This window comes from Solea senegalensis, linkage group LG2, assembly GCF_019176455.1.
Source record: "Solea senegalensis isolate Sse05_10M linkage group LG2, IFAPA_SoseM_1, whole genome shotgun sequence".
Classification (NCBI taxonomy): Eukaryota; Metazoa; Chordata; class Actinopteri; order Pleuronectiformes; family Soleidae; genus Solea; species Solea senegalensis.
The window spans coordinates 28,793,782-28,814,471 of NC_058022.1; positions in this window are offsets into that span (position 1 = coordinate 28,793,782).

The following is a 20,690-nucleotide window of genomic DNA, read 5'->3' on the forward strand; positions in this document are numbered from 1 at the left end:
CTTAGGTGATAATTTTACAAGTATCCTTTGCTTTCTGTTTTTTGAAAGAAATCTGGCTAACCCAGGGTTTTATTTACAACCTGTCGGATCGTCTGGCTGCCAATGTTTCCTGCCCAGTCAGACTCCTGTCTAGCAATGCCGCAGCACTGCCAGATTTCAGCAATTAACATGGCGAGTTTAATGCATAATTATCACTGATAGGAACAATGTCCAAAACTGAGGCAGGAAAAGTCCCACGTTAGATGAAACTGAAATTTCCCTTTGATGACACAATGTTAGGACGCTTCATTTGTGCTGTACTTTGAATGAAAGAGATGAGCCAGACTGTAAAGTTAGCATTTTTGCCTTGAATAACTTTTTTCTTTCCTTTTTTTTTTTTTTACTTTTACCCCCGATCTACTCCCATCTGTAGTCAAAGTGAGGTCTGCAGTGAGTTATGTCAGATGGAGCAATTACCAGAGAGGGGGGCCAGGAGGATAATGACTAACAGATGTAAGTCCCTTGCTCTTGTTCTCTCACATCGACTCTCTTTTTTTTCCCCCTCTTTCACTCTCTTTGTCACTTCTATCTACCTACATTTGTTTATTCTTTCTCTCATATGCTCTGCCTATCTCACCACTCTTTTAGTCTTCATCCCTCACTTTCCCTCCCCTCGTTCCCCTCTGGCCACCCACAGCTGTCCCGTACAAGGTGCTGGCGAACACTCCCTGGATCAGAGGTGCACTTGTTCTTTCCCGCTGCTAAATAGCATGCATCAATCACGCAGGTGTCTCGCCTACAATGGCAGGAGGCCTCTTAACGCATTGCACATGCAGCCAGAGACCATCTATCTGCGGAGGGGAAATGTTGATGTAGGACTGGAGCCAGGTTTTATACAAGTGCGGTCCACTTTGTCACTGTGCACAGTACAAAGATGCATGTTTACCATACCAAGCATGCATTCATTCTGGTTCTGTTAATTTGGCCAGGTAAGTACAAGAACATAAAGGGCCACTGAGATGCTTGGGAAAGTGGATGCTTCTCCTCTTCCAAGCAAGCTGCAGTGAAGTTTGTTATGAGAGAAAACTATTTAAAAACAACAGGAAACTATCCCAAAACACGAGGGATAGATGGTGTGAGGACACACACATAGTGAAGTGCTTCCTCATGTGCTTCGCTAACACAAACTCGCATTCGTCTAGGTAAAAGAAACAAAAATGTATAATGGAAAATAAATAGATATCGTGAGCTATTTCATATCAAACTGTGAAAATGAGGAGAGTGGGTTAAACATAATAAAAATAGGACGATAAACCTAATTGTACAAAGATCACAGTGCCAAAGGTTTTGTGTGGATTAGCAGTGAATGAACATAAGGACAAAGTTCATCACTCAACTTGCTGAGTTGAATGATTTAAGTGTCCCTGCCAGCAAAACAGCGTCCCCTTCTGAAGCAGGACAGGAAGCCGAAACAAAAAAAAAAAAAAAAAAAATGAAATGGTAATTTTCACAGTTCACCAACCTATTCTGTGGCCTATCCAAATGACGCATCGCGCTCTGCCAAAGCAGCTGGAAGGGCTGGCGAAATCTGCCGACTGCGGCCAAAGCGTATTTGGGTAATTTCCCAACAAGAGTCAGGTCGACCAACGGCACCAAGTGTGACACTAAACTTTGTCAATCGCAAAATAATAATAATGATAATAACAATAAACAAAATAGGTAGTGAAGAAAATGTCTCCCTTTTAGCTATGGCGTACTGTTAGTGACACGCAACGTCACGCCAAAGAAACTTGACCTTGCTCTTGACATGAAGTGTTAATATTCACCACATAATACTGCCACTTGGAATGATTTCCTATTAAGGCCTTTGTTTTCCTTTCATGCAATTTGGAACCTGTGTCCAGGCAATGTGTACTTGCTTATTCAGTCATTCAGAACAATTCTGTGCCTTTACTTTTTTCAGGCTGAGGTAAATATCATTGATGGTGATTACAATCTCAACGTAATTTCAAATACAATATTTTTAACTTCCAGATACCTGTGACTAAATGTTTGTGCCTTTATAGATCCAGTGTAGTACATTTAGGCATGACATTGTTGACATTGCACTTATATTTCTCAAGAAATTTCATGTTTTGTAAAAATATCCTTCATTAAATGTAAAATAAAGGTTATCATAGGTAATTATGCTATTATTTTACTATTTTCACTGGTCCGGCCCACTTGAGCTCAAATTGTGCTGTATGTGACACCCCTGCTCACCCCACACTACAGCTTTTTATTCGACAGGGCAAATGAAAATTCACAGCCAAATTATTCCCAAATTTGTGCCGCTTATTCTGTTTGTCAAATAACTATTATAACATTTCAAAACTTTCAAAAAAAAAAGACAGTAATTGCTTTGCCATTGTTAATAATCTGAACATTCACATTTTCAGATTAACCTCTGGATCCCAAATCTGTCAATCAGGACCTCGTTCTACAAAGTCAGCCGTTTTAAAGTACTTCCCTACGACAGTTTGTTTTTTTTGTTTTGTTTTGCATCATGTCAAGACACTGCTGTGTTAATTTTACATCTGCTACTATTAGCCGTACACACGCTCCTTCCCATTTGTGTTGTTTTGTTTTCTATCACAGTGCCCTTCAACTGCCAATCAGCATTTAGAGCAAACAACCTGACAACAAACCAATTGTTTTTCATCTGAGGGGAGAGTCAATTAATCATTAGCAGACAGTCGCGGTGGTGTCGGCGTCATTGTGAAAGAGACCGAATTCACTGATGCAAGTTTAATAAGTACATGAGGAATTACTTTTAAATTTTCATCACACAGGCTTTTTGAATCGCACAGATGAAACAGCATAGTATTTTTTAATTTTTTTTTCTCCCCCTGACTTGGACGATATCCTCGATGCCCTAGATACTCGCGCCCCTTACTGTGAAGTCACGAAGAAAAAAAATCATATCCGTGTGGAATCAGGAGCTCAAGGCTCCAATGATATTTTTCTTTTACCCTGATTTGAGGAGGACCCAAGTAAATCAACACAGACGGAGCACAACCTGAGGCAGTGTCATGCTTTCAAAGAAAGCGTTCTGTCAGTGATTATTATTTCTTAGAATGTGGACACTTGTGCTCATGTGTTGTGGCTTTTTTTTTTTTTGAGTGATTTGATAAAAAATGCATCCAAAGGACTGAATTTGTAAATTGCTTCATGGTGTGTTATCCAAGTTTATGGTATCGGGGACAGTTTGGGCTTGTGTGATGTGAGTTATGTGATGTGTTCAGTGAGCATTCACAGTTGCTTAAAGTCAATTGAGGAAAGAAAAAATACATCCATAAATAATTCATAACAATCATAAAACTTTAAATACATTATCTCTTAAAGACAAACTAGGGAATTTCAAGAGGCAACAAACGTACTTTCGACATCACATCCTGTGATGGAATTCAACAGTTAAGATCTAAAACGAGTTCAAGCTAATTGAATCTCCAGAGATTTCATTTGATCTTTCTTTTGAGTCCTGTAAGATCTTTAGTTTTTGACTATGTAAATGTGGGTTTTGTTAGTTTTAACACTGCAAAAATCAACATGGATTTGTGGTGCGCTTCAAGGCCCTCAAAGGAGCATCAGGCAATGTTAAGAACAGCAGTGCAGGTGTAATATTTGTCTGTCACGGTGGAAATAAAGACATTGGTTGTGGAATAACAAGGCTGAATGCTCGCGAAATCACAAAACCTGCGAAACGGGCATGAGCGCACACACAGCACTATCTCGTCCTGAAACATCAAGAGGAAATTAAGCCTTTGAATCAAGAAAAGGTGTTTCCACTCTTTCTTTGAATGAGAACAACCGTTTTGAGCAGGGTGTGATATCACACCGTAGGTTGCCAAATATAAGGCTTGTGGTTGGCAACTTTCACTGCGGCTGTTGTGACATAAGAGGATACCTGGGGCCCGGGTGGGAGTTTGGGCTCCCTTTCTTGTGCAATTTCACCACAGACCACAAAAAAAATTGCACTCCACACGTTTACATGAATTATGCTATGGGTGTTCTTACAGATCAGGAGGTACAGTGTGGCCGCTGTGGCTGAAGAAGTGTGCGTTATGTAGAACATGAGATGGAAAACGTTACTCAGAAAGATCTTACATTGTGGGCTTAAGTTAAAAAAAAGACTGCAAGGGTTTTTCATTAGACTTATGGGGACTTCACTATATGGAAAATGTACGCACCCTGAGACATATGGGAAAAAAAATCCTGTTCCAAACTTAAAAATAGTCAAGTCTTGAGTTCTTTTGGTCCTGAAAAATATGAAAATTAAGTTGTTAATTGTCATACAAAACTAGGACTCAACTCTTAAAACACTTGTCACTCTGACATTTCTCCAATGTCAAAAATGCATCCAGCATTTTTAAATTCAGACACTCGGAAGCTAAACACACAAATCAACTGCGGCTCTGTGTTCATTTCAAGTAATTCCCACTGCTTGATAAAAACAGAGGGAGGAGGCAAGGTAAAGACTTCATTTCCTAATAGGAATTATTACGGCTTGGCCAGAGGCTAGGTCCATTAACAGAAACAAGAACAATTTGGCTCATGTTTATTTTGTGCTAATTGTTACAAGCGAACGGCAAATATTTTATTAACTTCAGGAACACACTTTGCCCATAGAGGGAGTGATCTGAATGTGAAATCATCTCCTGAGCATGAGTGTGCTCCCAAAGACAAAGAAATAGACCTAACTGCTTCGACATGATTTGCACAGGGAGAGCATGTTTGTATTTTGCTGAAGACGCTTCCAGAGGAGATGAGCCGTGACCCGCGGGTTGCCGGGTGAAATGTTGATTTCACCTGGGAACGTGTGGATGCGGAGAGACAATAAAAAATGTGCAGATTTTCCAGTTACTGTTCATGTTTTGTTTTAACAACTCGAAGCGTACAGTACATGCCGCACATTCAAAATTAGGAAGAGAGAAAGAATCCAGTATCTTTCATACATTTTTCCTTGCTAGACAGAAGTAACGATGATACTCAGGACAGCAGAGGCCTAACTGTACAGAATAGGTGATAAGATTTCAGAGTGCTTAACTTAAATGAATTAACTTAACTTAACTAAATATATAACCATTGTCAAATTAGCTCACACGATTGCCGATTAAGCCGATCAGCTCCATGTGACTCTGTGTTTCTCAGTAAGGAGGTGTTTAGGTCTCCTGTCGCCCAGGGACATTACCACGCCGCACACAGGAAGTGATTTATTTTCTAACATACATTGTGCTAATAAAGTGAGACAACCACAAACAGGTTGGAGAATTATGGGAAATTAGAAGAAGCATCCACAACAACATTCATCAGTCAATTCTACTGCTCAAAAAACCCGGTTTGATGGAATAAACTCGTATTGTCACCGCCCCTGCTTTGCTGCTGTACACACACGAACGCTCCCTCAGCCAGGTCTGATAGTTTTGCTTGACAGAGCCCATTTTCAGACGAAAGAGGCCACGTACAAGTAATGTTAAATCATTTCTGTTCATAGGAACATCTCATTCACAGTCCTGCGAAGTAACAATCCTAGCTGTGTGCCACTAATGTGTGTCTGTCTGCATGGGTGCACATGTAACTGCTTGTGCATGAGGGTCTGCATGCACTTCTGTAAGATTATGTGTATATTGCCAATGGGTGCCTTCCTCATCAGGCAAAAAAAAAGACTCAACATCATTCAGTTTGGAAAGTAAATGTTTTTTGGTCCTTTTCCATCCCACTTCACCAATACTTTCTCCATTAAGTTTCCTCCTGACTGAACGGAGAAGACAGGGGAATCACAGTTCGTCTAAACGTGCCTTTTTTCAGTAACAACTTGGCCTAATCAGGATGATACAGATGAAAAGTGGCACGCAGACGTTGGTAAATGTGGAAAAGGTCAGTAGCGGTTGTGCTGAGGGAGGGAACGCGGACAGATCTGAGTGGCTTTGACGGTTCACTGAAACATTGCTCAGAGTGCAGTGTCGTCATCAGTTTAACTATTATTCTCTTATCCCTCCTGTGTTGTGATAAACATTTAGAGAAGTCAGCTTGTGTCCAAGCACCGGTGAGGGAAAGGGCCTAATTTTATTCTGCACGGCAAATAAAATTAATGTTCTTCAAGAAGCAGACGAATTAACGCGATTCTTCGAGCGAATGGAGTGGAAATACAAAATGTTATTTTAAATAACTCTGCGTTAAACACACATTGCAGGTTATTGAATTTGTACCTTTACCCGCATTAAGTGGAACTTTGCTATGGTTCAGTGTATTCCTTTTCTCTCGCTCCAGCTGTTGTGCTCTTGCATGTTGAGGCTATTATCTCCTGGACTTGACATGATCATCTCTGTGCATGTTAAAGGCGCATATTAAACCCACTGGAGCACAAGTCAGTGAATAGACACATGCATAATGGGCCCGGACACTTGTCAAGACGCCTTTTGCTCACACAGAGGGCTCAGTTTGCCAAATGACCCACTGTTTTATTTATTTATTTATTTTTTTACAACGTAACAACGACACGACGACCATTTGCATTCACACATTGGCTAGCTGATACACTCCAAATAGTCATTTTGACGTGCACGCGGTATGAGTCGAGGCTCGACAGTGTGTGAGAAAAGGTGCGACAGAGGCAGGTAGACACAACACCTCGCTCCCCGAGGTGCCAGTTTTGATGGAGCTGCCACCGGTGAGTGTGAGAGGTCAACACCTCTGGAATAGACTTGTCAAATTAGAGAGTTTGCACTAGTTTACTGCTAACAACCATTAATCAGTGACAGGGTACGCTAATCCAGACACATACACAAGAAGAACACAAGTGTAGCCGGGGAGCGCTTGAGCTCAAGGGCGTAACCTCTGTAACAAACCGGTGATTATATGCTCAGGTTGTTGACATCCCCGGGGCCTGTGCACCAACTGCACTAAAAGTCAATTGAGATTTCCGCAACTATCTCCTACCTGTTTGTAACAACATAGACATAAAGTCAATTTTTTTTAAAAAGAGACGTGCAGCCTCGAAGGTATTAGCTCTTTCATATCCTGTTTGTTATGTATCTGAATGTGTGTTCGTTTCCTTTCTACTTTGCCTCCCTCCTCAAACGAGTGTTGTCACAGTTCAGCTGACTCTATTTTCCATATTTTATAAATAGCCAGGAGAGAAGTATTAATTATCCTTGTACAATTTAATGCACCGGGTACTTTAACCTTTCAGGTTTCCGTTAAACACCGACATAACAAGGCATATCCGTGGCAGCAAACGTGATTTATGACAGGAATGCTTAATTCTTGTTTTTAAATAGGTTGGTCGGCAATCTGCATACATTTAAAAGCGCCTGCAAACACTTTCTCCCCCCCTCCCTCCCCCGTCTCTTGTCTCGGGGCCCTTGTTTAATATTCAGGGATGATTTTTTTGTCCACATACATTTTGGTCTGTGTCACCTTAGATTAAATTATTACCGTTTTGCAGCCTTTGCCGTGCAGGCTCGGGGCCCTTATTTACTAGAATCAATGAAACAGTAATGAAAATCCATTTTTCATAGTATCAGCCCCCGCTGTCTTTTATTTAGTTAGCTGTGTCTAAGCAAGCAATTCATTTTGTGTAAATGCCACCCTGAGAAAAAGGCATTAGTGCAGAAAGGGTTAACCCCCCAAAAAATTAAGACGCTCTGCTCGGCACAGCCGCTGTGATCCGACACACAGAAAGAGTCCCTGGAATAACTTTATCCCTAAAACAGCCGTGTGGGATTTAATTATACTGAGGTGTAAGGTTTGGCCATGCTGTATTGCTATTACAAAGACGGATGAATCTTCACACTTGGCATTTTGTAATAGAGTATTGATGACTCACACACGCTGTCAAACAACAGACCTCTGCATGAGTGACTCATATTTACCAACTGTAAAATGCACATGTTATATATAGAGAGTAAAACAACGTAGATCACGCATGCACTGATGAAAAGTCCTCACCCTTGGGTTGACAAGCCAAGAGCAGAGAGGATTTGGTGTTCGCGCGGTGTGCTAATATTTTATTGGCATGTTAAATACATGTGTGGCTTGGCGCTGAGCCTGCGTATGCAAAGTGTGTTGGGGCGGAGCTAGAAGGCACAGTTCACTTTCTGGGTCACGGCACATAACGCCAACGTAATATGACACACTCCCAATCTTGCATATTGAAATATCTTCATCACAGGAGCGCCGCGGCGTCGGCTTTTGAATGCCGTACATATTCAAATGGGTTTGTTTATTGACTTTGGTCAGGGTCACATGTGTGGCAGCGGTAATGAAACAACAGAACTGGAGTTAAAGACAAGGACAAGTGATTCAGTGGGATCTAATCAGCAGGTCTGTGTGTCGTCGCGTTGAACGTCGTGTTTTGTGATACAATACAAGTTAAACTTTAAAAGACATGATAATGCTTAGACGTACATTACCAGCCACTTTGTTTAAATTCAGATTAATTACAGATCAGATTTGATGGCTCGCATTCATAACGACGAGTGCGTTTCATGAGACTGTCACGTGAATGCGAGTGTCCTCTGAAACGGCAGCCGCGCACACATCGATACCTCTTCGCATGTGTCACCAACAACAACAATCAATGTCATATTTGTGAACGCAATCGGTATCGAAGCGGGAGATGAGTCAGACGTGGAAGCCATTGCAGCAAATGTATGGGTGCGTTGATAAAGCTAAAGTTTCTGACGCGGAGACTATGTAAAAATGGACGTAGTCTTCCTGCTGCAAAACAAACTCCCTTCCTTTTACGACCAAAAATACACAGGCTCAGATTACGCGATACAAGCTGTCAATCACGCTGGTGTCCACTCATACGTGCAGTGTTTTATCATCTATTGTCCTCTAAATGGGAACATAATTTACAATACTCGTATCATTTTCTATTAAAAAAAGAGCCGAATCAAGTGATGGAGACCATTAACTCTTCAGGAAAATGTTTACTGATGCTATAAATCAAGTGAGACATAGGTTCATTTTCTAATAGAAGTCCATTAAATCTGTTCTTTTTGCAGCCATGGCCACGTAACAGGTAAATGTAATTCTGATTTAGATCCACATCATCAGAAAAATCAGACATGAGTCGTTTGATTGTGAATATCTCGACGTAGCCTTTGTTCACCTGTGAGAATACTAAATGCCGCACACTTGTCAGTGTTTTACGAGCGACAGCCCATCATCGTGCTTTTGTTACTTGCACTAAAAGGACAGCAAATATACAGAATCCAAATATTAACCGAAACTTTTACTACTTGTAAATGGCATTAAATGGCTCCCGCCGGGCATTTATTGTGTGCAGTATGAGCACCGCGCGCGCCTTTGTGTCCTCTGTGCACACACAAAAGATCAAGGGCCCCGCCATGTCAGATGTGACACTGTAGGTTCACACACGCTCTCCTGCTCTCGGATTAGACGACTTCATAAGCAAATGAGCGCGTGTGTAAGTGAAGGTGAAAGGAGGGAAGACCCCGCCCTTTCTGTCGCGCGATGAAATAAAATTTAATAACTGAATAAAAATGTAAATAAAGATTTGCTCGAAATGAGTTGTCCATGAAATAATTCTCTCCCCCCCCACCCTCCCTTTGCCCTTCTTGAGCTAATACTGTGATGTGAGGGGTGGGAGGAGGGGTTATATCGAGCCCGCCCTGATGTGGTGTGTGACCTTTTGAAAGGCGCTCGGCGAGGGTTGATTAAAGACGTATTAAATTTGTTTAAATAAACCTCCTTGTAATGGCACATCATTTGTAAGAAGCTATTAGGGGAACGCCGGGGAAAAAATTGCGACGGCATTATTTGCATGAAAATGTGGCCCGACCGCTCAAATTGAGGATCACTCCTGAATGAACAGCAACGAGAGAGGGGTGACACTGCTATAATTTTCCCCCACACCCCACCGCAGCCGCCCGCCCTCCTCCTTGACATTGTGACAAAAAGCTGATCAAAAGTCCTGTGTTAAACCGCAGGAAGGGGGCGGAGCTCGTCGCGTGAAAACCTGTCCATTTGACGGAGACGCCACCCAACGAGCCCACCTCACTCAGCTCCGTCGAAAAACACAATTTACACCTTTGAAGGGAGTGATTAGGTGATGACAATGCCTGCTGACACAAAAAAATATCACAAAGTCCCGGCAGGTGGGAGTGGCACGAGTGACGGCCGTTTAGAAAACGCCAAGCGGTCGAAAGTACGTTAAAAATGCCTTAACATAAAGATTCTTCTTCTATTTCCATTATTAAAATCATTACGCACAAACGGTATTTACTGAAGCTACGTATGACGTAAATGAATTCAAATACAATCAATCAATCAATGATCATGTGAATATTTCAAAACTATTGTTTTATGTCTTAAGAAACGATATGAATTCCTCCTTTACAAAAGTATAACTTTGACCTATACCTTAAAATACAATTACTGAAGCAGCTCGCTATAAGTTTCTGTGAAGTCTGTATATAAACTTGGCTTGTTTATTTAAGATTTCTTTCTTTTTTGACTCATTCTTCTTCAACCCAGGAGGGAGTTTAACTCCAGCCAAAACTGGGGCAGGCAGAAATGAAGCGCTGTCAACCCCCTCGGAGAGAAGTTCAAGGCCCCGGCCAAGTTTAAGTTGCTGCTGAGGGATGGAGGGATGTTCACCAGAGCATGAGGCTGAAGCTGAATCTGCTGACAGGCGAACAGCTTGAGGAGAAAAGTTGAGATAATTAAAAAGAAATACTTTTATTTTGTGGGGGTAGAATGGCTCGATAGACTTAAGGAAAGAAAACAGATCATGTGCCGTTTTCACCGACATGGATGTTGAGGGGTCGTTGACTCCACACTGAGTTTAACATACGTATAAGGAGTTATAGAAGACCTAATGATTATTTAAATGTTTGTTTATTGCATTTTAAAAGATGTGATTTCAATAAAACTGTCTTAACTACTGTAACTGTAACGATTGTTTTCTAATAACTGAGGCATATGATGTAGTTTTATGTCTTTTTTTTGAAAAATCAGGAAATAATGTTACAAAATATGTTTGACAAGTAAGCCAAGGATACTTTGGGGGAAAAAATCAAGCAAAACACACAGGATCCAAACTTCTTTTCCCCCCTATTCTGTTTTTTTTTTTTTTTCAGTCACAAAGAAAAGAGAGAAAAAGTACCCCCTCTACATCTCCCTTCCTTTCCTTCCTTCCTCCATTTGTCTGCCCGTTTGACCTGCAGCACAGTGGACGGTGTTATTTGAGGCGTCTGGTCAGCGTGATGCAGCTGAGGGGAGCAATCAGGTTTGTGGCTGATTACCTTCGTGGTCGAGGTTTCACAGCAAATCTGTGTGTGCGTGTGTGTGTGTGTGTGTGTGTGTGTGTGTGAATGTGAGTGTGTGGTGTGATGTAACAGTACCTGACATGTTGGTGGTGGTGTGGTGTGTTGGCTTGGCGGTTGGTTATTTACCGACAGCCACAGGAAGAACAGAGAGGTGCAGGAACGTGCATGCTATCACTCTCACACACACACACACACACACACACACACACACACAAATCTAAATTGTAATTTATAACAGAAAAAAACCCACAGTTGAAATCAATGAAATACACAAACTTCAAATGATCACCAGTATTTTTTTTTGCAGAGAAATAACTGTTAAATATTAATGTAAACCATTGTCAATCTTTTTTTTTCTTGCCAGGTATCTTTAGTACACACACACACACACACACAGGAAGCACCTTTCTATTGAGAAATCCCTTGGCCTGACATTGATGCAACGGCGTGTTTCACAGTTGCATAATTTCACACACAGCGCAACGCTGTGTCGATCTTCAAATATTATTGAATGTCGAATAAAAACCAAAAAAAGGCAAATTATGACTGTGAGAACTGTGAGCTTCACCAAGTGGTGCAGGTCAAACGGTGCACAGATAATTATAAACAAACCATGAAATTGCCTTTTCACAGCTGTTTGCATCTGTACCATCTGTTGCCGTGGAGGACGATCAGACCGAGAGTGTAAATCAACATTTTTTTTTCTTGTTTTATCTTGTTCAGGACTTTAAAGTGGAGACAAACAAATGTTGCGCCGGTTTACCGACGAGGAATATACTGCAGGCTGCGTTATCAAACGCGACTGAAGCCGTTTGACCTCCGGGGATTGGAAACACGACAACAATCTGAGCGTCAGTCATAAATTTTGATGGATATTTCCACACAATTCCCATGAAAACAATCACTGTCCCATGCTGTGGACATAAAACATCCAACAACCAACCGCTTCATGAAACAAGTTGCTGCAACGAGATGTGAAGGGCCCAACGCAAACTGGACAGACTGGGAGAGACACTGGTCCAATCCCACTCTTAATGCAATCACATCCAAGATCTCACCAGCTGTAACATGTTTGTCAGTCCTAAGATGCCCCACAAGGGACTGAGAGTCATAATTTATTGTCTCTTTCTTGGAAGGTTTCGACAGACTATGACATTCCCTGGGACACTTGGGACGCTGCGGACAGTGACATTCCTGATCCTGGAGGACTGTGCCAGACTTGAAGCGATCTGACTGAACTGCTTTGGAGCCCAGGAGCAGGTTTAATCTGACTGAAAAAAAAAGAAAAGAAAGAAAAAGTTTCCCTCACTTCTTGTCCAGCTACAGTAATGAACCACGAGGCCTTGACAGCCCTGTTGTGCGCACATGTACAGTACACACGCTCACATATACACTGTGATCACCAAACTCTTGCTAACTCAACAATACTCAAGGTTTTCTTGACAGGAAATGGATGCAGAGAGTCGTGGAGCTCGGTAATATGAACAGACCTCGTCAAGGACTGAATACAATGCAGCAGGAAGAGAAAACCCTGTTAGTGAGAGCACTTCCTCTGACATTGAACACAGACAGTGAGTGAGGGGAAACCCACGTTGCGTGGCAAATATGCAATCACTTAATGTAAAGACCCCATAACAGGCCCAGTAAGTAATATCTAGATTCATTTGATGATAGATAATCCACGTTATTGCCCCAAAACAAGGAATTCCCAGTTTGTGCTTTGCCATTTATGCTACAAAATAGATAAAGCAAACAGATATTTTTACCAAACAAAACCAAATGAGACAAATCTGCTTCTTAGGAAAAAGAGCAAAGTACATTCTTGTGTGTGAAAGGGCATTTTGACGCAGAAGACATCACGTATGCTTTGGCAGAAACACCTTAAGATGATTGATAACACAAACGTAAGAGAAACTAGCAGTTAACATCAGTTCTTGCTTGAATGCTCTCCAGATGTGATTCTCTGCAAGAGATGCAGCATGATGAGCTTCAGGTAATGAGATTTCTCCCACACCCCCTTCCATAAAAATGCATACATATGATTCTGAAAACAAACTCTTTTTCAAATGCAGACATCAAAACAAACGGTGAATTAAGGCACGACACTCACCACCTTGTTCTGGAGAGCATGGCCCTGAGCTACCGATTTTTAAACGGTGCCACCGTTAATTTATGCGAGGATCTGAACTAATTCTTTGGCAACTGTGAAGTGAGAATATTAACGCGATGTATTTCCTTGTCGATGATAATGCCGCGCTCTTAATTTGAGATGTGCGGTGTAGTCGAACATGAAATGGAAATTTGCCCCAAACTATGTATTTGTCACCAAGTGTCGGATGTGGAATGAGGTTACATGCATCCTTTGCTACCCACACTCTTCGGAGACAAGAAGAGGTGTATTCCCCCCCACACACTGCAGTGTTTGTGTGAATGTGAGAGCTTCAACTTAAAGCCCCAGTTCAGAATATATTATATTTACATATGTACATCCACGACGCTTTATATTTATTTATTTATATATATATATATATATATATATATATATATATGTATGTATGTATGTATATGTATAATGTATTTGCATAGATTTCCTGAGGTGTTTGACAAAAGCATAGTGAATAAACTAATCCATCATAAATAAAAATACAAGGTTTGCCTCAAGCATTTACACACTGACCCCTCTCAGGTCATTTTTGTAAACTTTAAAGTTGGCTTTTGTTCAACAACTCTAAGTATGAAGTTGATTAACACAAGTAAGTATAAATAAAAGTTTTGTGTTACTTGTCTTTCAACAAACTACTTTATGGTTATTACGCATTAAGATGGGCTTTTGTTGGTACAGTTATGTTTATGTCGTCTTTATTTTTGGGGGGTTTTATTGCTAGAAAGAAACCACGGAAGGTAAACGAAAGACACATCTCCGATTCATGTGAAAAAAAAAAAGAAGGTAGGGAAGCACTACAGAGAAGTGAAAAAGTAAGATGTCACAGTGGTTTTACAAATAATCAGAATTTGGGTTTCAGAATGACTTAATGACTAGAATGACGAATAAACTTAACTCAATACCAGCTCTGTAGAAGATTACATTGATAACATAACAGATCAGCACAAGATAGCAACGATACCATGCTGATTGTACAGCTTTGGACTATGACATCTTCTTCCTGCTCTGAATTCAGATGTGTTTAGACTTTTCATTCATTCCCAAGTCTAAGTTTTAGCTCACCAAAAGGCACAAGACCTATGTGTGAAAAAATCTTATCACATAAAGCATGCTTTGCAAGAAAAAAAGAAAACACTGGAGTAAATGCAAATAAGACATAAAGAGAAGTAAATGGTCTGGAACTGTACATGACAGCAGTATTCTCCTGGAGCTGCAGAACCACCCACTACACGCAGCAGTAAGCAAACGTTCTGAATATTTAGACGTACGTTAAAAGATGTCAACCAGGTGAATATGCGGCAGAGGGAAAAACATGTTCTTTTAAGAGCCTGCGAGAGGATGTACATTCTTTACATTATGACCAACGCGTGACCCTAATGGATACACACTGTCATCTGGTTAATCCCAAGGCCACGTCATGGCAGTGCCACCCAGAGAGCGCGGGGCCAAAGGTAAAGTCACATTTCCTGCTTTTACAGGATGGAGACTGGCGTCCCGCTGGGTATACGGTCAGTTTACATCACGCTAAATGAGGAGGAAGTGATGCGTTTATGCTGTGTAAACCTCCACTGAGTGTACAGGATGCTGCAGCTGCCGAAAGTTTACCTGCTTCGTGTAAACCATGAGCCTACTCGTACAGTATCGGCTGCACGCACAGGCACAAATGCACACGTGTATGAGATCACACACACACACACACACACACACAGACCATGTTTACATCCTTCCCTCAACCTCCTGTCATCTTCATATTGTGATGGACTGTACCTGCTAAATGACAGAAACTCTCAGTGCTGGCACATTTATAAACAGATGCCTAATTATGCAAGCGGTTCATTCTCAGTGTTTGTACTTGCTCTATGAAATCCATCCATTATGATCTCACCTCCCGCTCACCTTTTCACACACGTATACTCACTCAAAAATGTAACCGCTCCAAGAGGAACATGCCCGCTGAAAGAGGATTTAACAAATTTGGAGACGACCCAGATTATACACGGTTTAATGATTAAATTGCTGAGGTACGGAACAGAGAGGGGGCGGAGGGGGAGGAGAGAGAAGTGAGGGAAGGAGGAAAACAGGTCAACGTGCACCCTCAGAGTACTCAGGGAAATGCGGGAGATAAGAGTTTATCGCAAGCATATAAGCAGATACGGTTAATCCTCCTTCTGTGAGTGTTCTACATGAAATAAATCTGTGACTGACAAACTGGAAAGATACTATTGTTTTAAAGGTGGAGAGATACAGAGGGATCGGGGGCGGTGGTTGTTGTCAGCAGATAAGCGTGTAGATAATCAATTCATGACGGGTTGAGCGGTTCCTCACAGAAGACGACGCAGAGTGAGCTCGCTGAGGCAGGTAGACAGCCGGGTGGCGCTGTGCTCATATCTGGTAAGTGTTTAGTCCTTAATAATTAAACCCGCAGACTTGCCAAAAGCAAGATTGATTATTCTATTAGAAGTGGGGATCAACAATGACCAGACTGAAGCTCTATTTCACACACCGTTTGAGTGGCAAGAATCACCGCTGCAGCAACTCACATGATTTTTTTATACTCTGATTAATGATATTTTCTTGAAAATATTGGATATCCCGTGTAATGAGATTACATAGATTACATTGTAGATTAATTCAAATTAAAACAAAGAAATGGAGTGACATTTAGTAGTCCTAAATCACATGATGCTTTTATTTAATAGTTTATTAAATATCCCTGAAGGCTCTTGACTGAGGTCAGAAACTTGTTTTTATTTTAAAAAGTTCTGTTAAAAAAGATACAAAATTGCTCAAGAATCAAACTGTAAATCATCTTCTTTTGCTCAGATTGACCCTGAAAGTTGGGCCATCTGAAATGTGTTATTCTTCCTAAACCACTTTTCTTCTTTAGTGACGTTACTGATTCTGAGCATGGTGCTACCCCTATTCTGGTTTAAAACTTCTCTTTTTTTCACGGAGAGTAGCATCACATTCAGTGGATATACAGCATTTATACAGCAGAGACCACTTTCTCATTTCAGTAAACAGGGAAACAGCGCTGACACGAGCATACCAGCAGAGTCACATAATAAATGAACATAAATAATAGACATCAGCTGATAACCACACATGTCGATGTGAAGCATTAATCAAAGTGATTAACTGATGCCTGATCAGTTAACATCAACTGGACTGCAGCACTCGGCCTCAGTCTTCTGGAAAAAAGTCGTGAAAATACAAAAAAAAAGCTGAGAAAAGTCTGTATCTGTCTATCTATCTTACTCTTTCTTCCCTTCTGGTTTCTGGGGTGTCAGGATTTGTTCTTTGACTCAGAAAAACAAAATGAAAGACACGCAAAGCAACATATCAACAAGGTATCTAACCACTGGGACGCAAGAAATCCAGTGAGTGAGTGAGTGAGTGAGTGGGTGAGTGGGGGGGTGTATTATGGGGGGAGAACAATGCATTCATTGTGTGCAGACAGAGGATGACACAGAGAGAAGTGTAGAGTGTAGCTCCATCTACAGGCCAAGCCCTCGCTCTCCCTCACACACACACACACACAGTGGTTGTCACTGCCTGTCTCTCATACAAACATACACACAGACATTAGGAAACTCCTTCCTCTCTCTCTCTCACACACACACACACACACACACACAACAATGATTATATTTGTTAAAACAGCACCCTCGCACACTCACACTCACACACACACAGGCACACACACACACACACACACACACACACACACACACACACACACACACACACACACACACACACACACACACACACACACACACACACACACACACACACACACACACACACACACACACACACACTCTCACAAGAAGCCACAAGCACTCAGATTTCTACGTCCATTTTGCACATGCAGACTTTCACACAGACTACTTTGTGCTCCGTTTTTCATCCACTTAAATCTCCACCCATTTTATACACAAATACAACATTTCATAACTGAAGCCCTCAAAATGCACCAATTCTTTTTCAGCTGCAACAAAGACAAAAAAAAGAAAACTCTCTGAAGAAAAAGATGGACAGAGCTGCTTGTTTTCACACAGCACCTTCTAAATTATAGTATCATGTGAATGCAGATTACGGTTTACAGGAATAAAAAAAAACAAGATTAACATAACAGCATCACCCCGCTTCCCTCTTGAGGTTCGTTAAAATCAGGTAATGCAATTAAGATCTAATTAAAACCACATTAAATCGTTTTTTAGCGTCATTGTTTATGTCGAGCCAAGACAGGATCTCTCTATTAGCACAAACAGACGTAAAGTGGGTAATGCGCACGTGCATGTGCACGAGAGGCTTCTTCTTTAATCCTAACATGTAAAACATGCAATGTTAAATTCTTAAAATGACATCTTTCTCTGGATGTCTGGATGTGGTCACTAAGGTGTGGTATCTAAAAGCCAAATAAAGCCATAATCCTGGTGTAGTGCTTTCCGTCCTGAGAGCCAGTGATACACTGGTTCTACGAAATGTGACATGAAGGAAAAACACAGTCTCACATGAAGTCATTTTTCTCATTGTGCCAGCGTGAGAGAACCACTCATATCTCACAGGAGAGATTTCTCCATTTGTTGTTGTTTTATTCTTTTTTTCCGTGTCTTTTAGTGGGCAGTGCCTTGTTGTGGAATTAAAGCAATAGCATAATTTGCCACGCACCAATTAGAGTGCAATAATATACAGTGAAAATTTTAAAAAAACAGAATCTAATGATGGATTTTTCAGCTGTTTGCTTGCATTGCCAAGCACAGACAGCCCAGCCCTGTGGGAGTGTTTGACTTTTAAATTATTATTAATTTATTAATAAGGGGTGTTTCTGCATTACTAATTCCGCATCATTCAGACAAAAACTAAGAAACAACCCTGGTCACAATGCAAATGAAGTACATCAGAATTAGAATTATTATTATTACTTCCAATCTGGCCATGCAAAACAAAATAATGTTCAGTGGAGGTTGAGAAAAGTCAGATTTTTCACATTCTAGTAAGCTGTGAGCATGGCTCTGAAGGCTGGCTTTCCCTGCATATGAAGAGCTTACAAACTCTGGTTTATCCCCCACCTTAAAGCTATTTTACTGTTCAGGAAGCATCATGTGCAGCCAGTTGGTCCTGCTCTGTCACCACCTCAGCTAGAGCACTCTCCTACATTTCCAGAAATTAGTGGCATTATACGGAATCGGATAACAAGCCTTTAGTTGCCCTTGCCTTGACTTAGTCAAAGAGGATATTTATAGTGATAGCTTGACTAAAAGGCTGACAAGTAAGAGGGAAGGGGAATTGGGCAGCTATGGATTCTGGCACCACTTCCTGTTATTTTAATGTTTGTTTCCCCTTTTTACTTACCTCTGTCTGGATTCTAGCAAACAACAAGGAACGTAAATTATCAAAATAAGTGGCATCCTGACAAAGAGAAGTAAAACTCTCCACATATCATTCCGATCTATCCAATTTTCTCGTACAACTTTCCAAAATAGTGTGTAATTCTTAAAGCAACACATGGATCAAATCTTATTTTGTTATTTCACGAGAATATCAAATGTCAGGGCCACAATCATCACTCCTGTAATAAAATTTACTTTTTCCAAACTTGAGCGCTCTCAGCAATAAAATGTGTTTGAAGCCAATTTTTATTGTTTTGTTTATAAAGTCTGTCTCAAGAGCCAGAAATGTCATGGCTGTAGCCTGCTAAAAATGAGGTAATTATTATGTAATCTTCTACATCCCTGTTAATTTAATGTTTGTTTGTTTGTTTTCTTCATCATCATAATTTCATGTGGTATTGAGTTTGGTGAGAAAACACATTTTTCCTCTTCCCCTCCTCCACAGAGAGGTCAACGGTCAAAAACACAGCAGCAGTCCCTGGAGTTGAAAAAAAAGTAAAATAAGAAAGAAAGAAAATCAGCATTTTGCTCAGGGACACTTAAGCGGGGCAGCTCGGCTCCTGCTCACTATATCAGCGTGAATTCTTGTTTATCGACAGTGGAAAAATGCTGTGGACAGAAGAGCAAACTGTTCAGGTGTGATCACATCAGCTGCATCCTCGCTGCGGATGTGACGGCAGAAAACGAACCTGACATTGCAGAACTGAGAAGTAATTAGAGGCCGGGCCGGCGCGCTCCTTCGCCTGACACCAAATCAATGCAGTTTTTCCGCGTTATCAATTAAAGACGTGTAATTACAAGCGAGGAGAATTGCCTTTCACAAACAGTCGAGCCGGAGACGGCTCTCCACCGCTGGCTGGCTCCAGACTCGCTCCTCCATGCGCCGCACCTTGACCCCCTCCTGCCTCCAATGACATCCTTGAGCTGTGATGACCACCTTGTTTATGGATTTTATGGCACTCGCTCCAAACACCTGAGCGATAAAGGCAGCGTACCGAGCAGAACCAAAACACCGTACACTTGGTAGCGAGCCAAAGTGCAAAATGCATTACTCCAGAGCCCAGTTCCCAAACTAAAGCCAGCTGGGTTTGAACCATTAGCCAGTACAAGCAGAGACAACCTGGTTGTTGAGCGCATCAACACTCCTGGGTAAATAAAACAGAGGGCTCAACACTACTCTCCTCCTCCCTTTCCAACATCCACCCCCCTCCACCCCGCGGCCTCCCATCAGCACCTGGGAAAATGGATTTGAAACGAGGGCAACTCCAACACACCCGCTCCCCCCCCCTCCCCTAAATGAGCAGATGGAGGCTTCCGCAACAATTATCACCACATTACCTGGGAGTCTGTTGATGAACAGGAACAATACAGGCAGCGCTAATAAACCCCAATCAAACATGACACCCCCGCTAATGTCGCTCACTTCTCTACCCCTACAAGGCAGAACTAGTCGCACTGATTCATTCTCATCATGTGGCTAGGCTGCGGCTTCATTCGCTGCAAGCGTGGGTGAGAGTCAGTCGAGGTGATTTCTTTCATCGGGCCTCAGCCTTGACTCACCTTGTGATGAAAAAGTGTGCTGGAGTAATTAGTCAGACAAAACACGCCAACGTTCCCTCGTGAATTTCACTCTTGACAAGGCAGGAACAGGAGGATGGAGGCCATCATGAGATTCTGACACTCCCCACTGCATTCAGACAAAATATATTCAGTCAGGGGCAGCAGCTCCGCAAGTCTTTTTATATATGCATAATTGTCGATTTATATTCCCTCTCTTCATATTCCAGAGTACGCTGTCAAAAGACGACC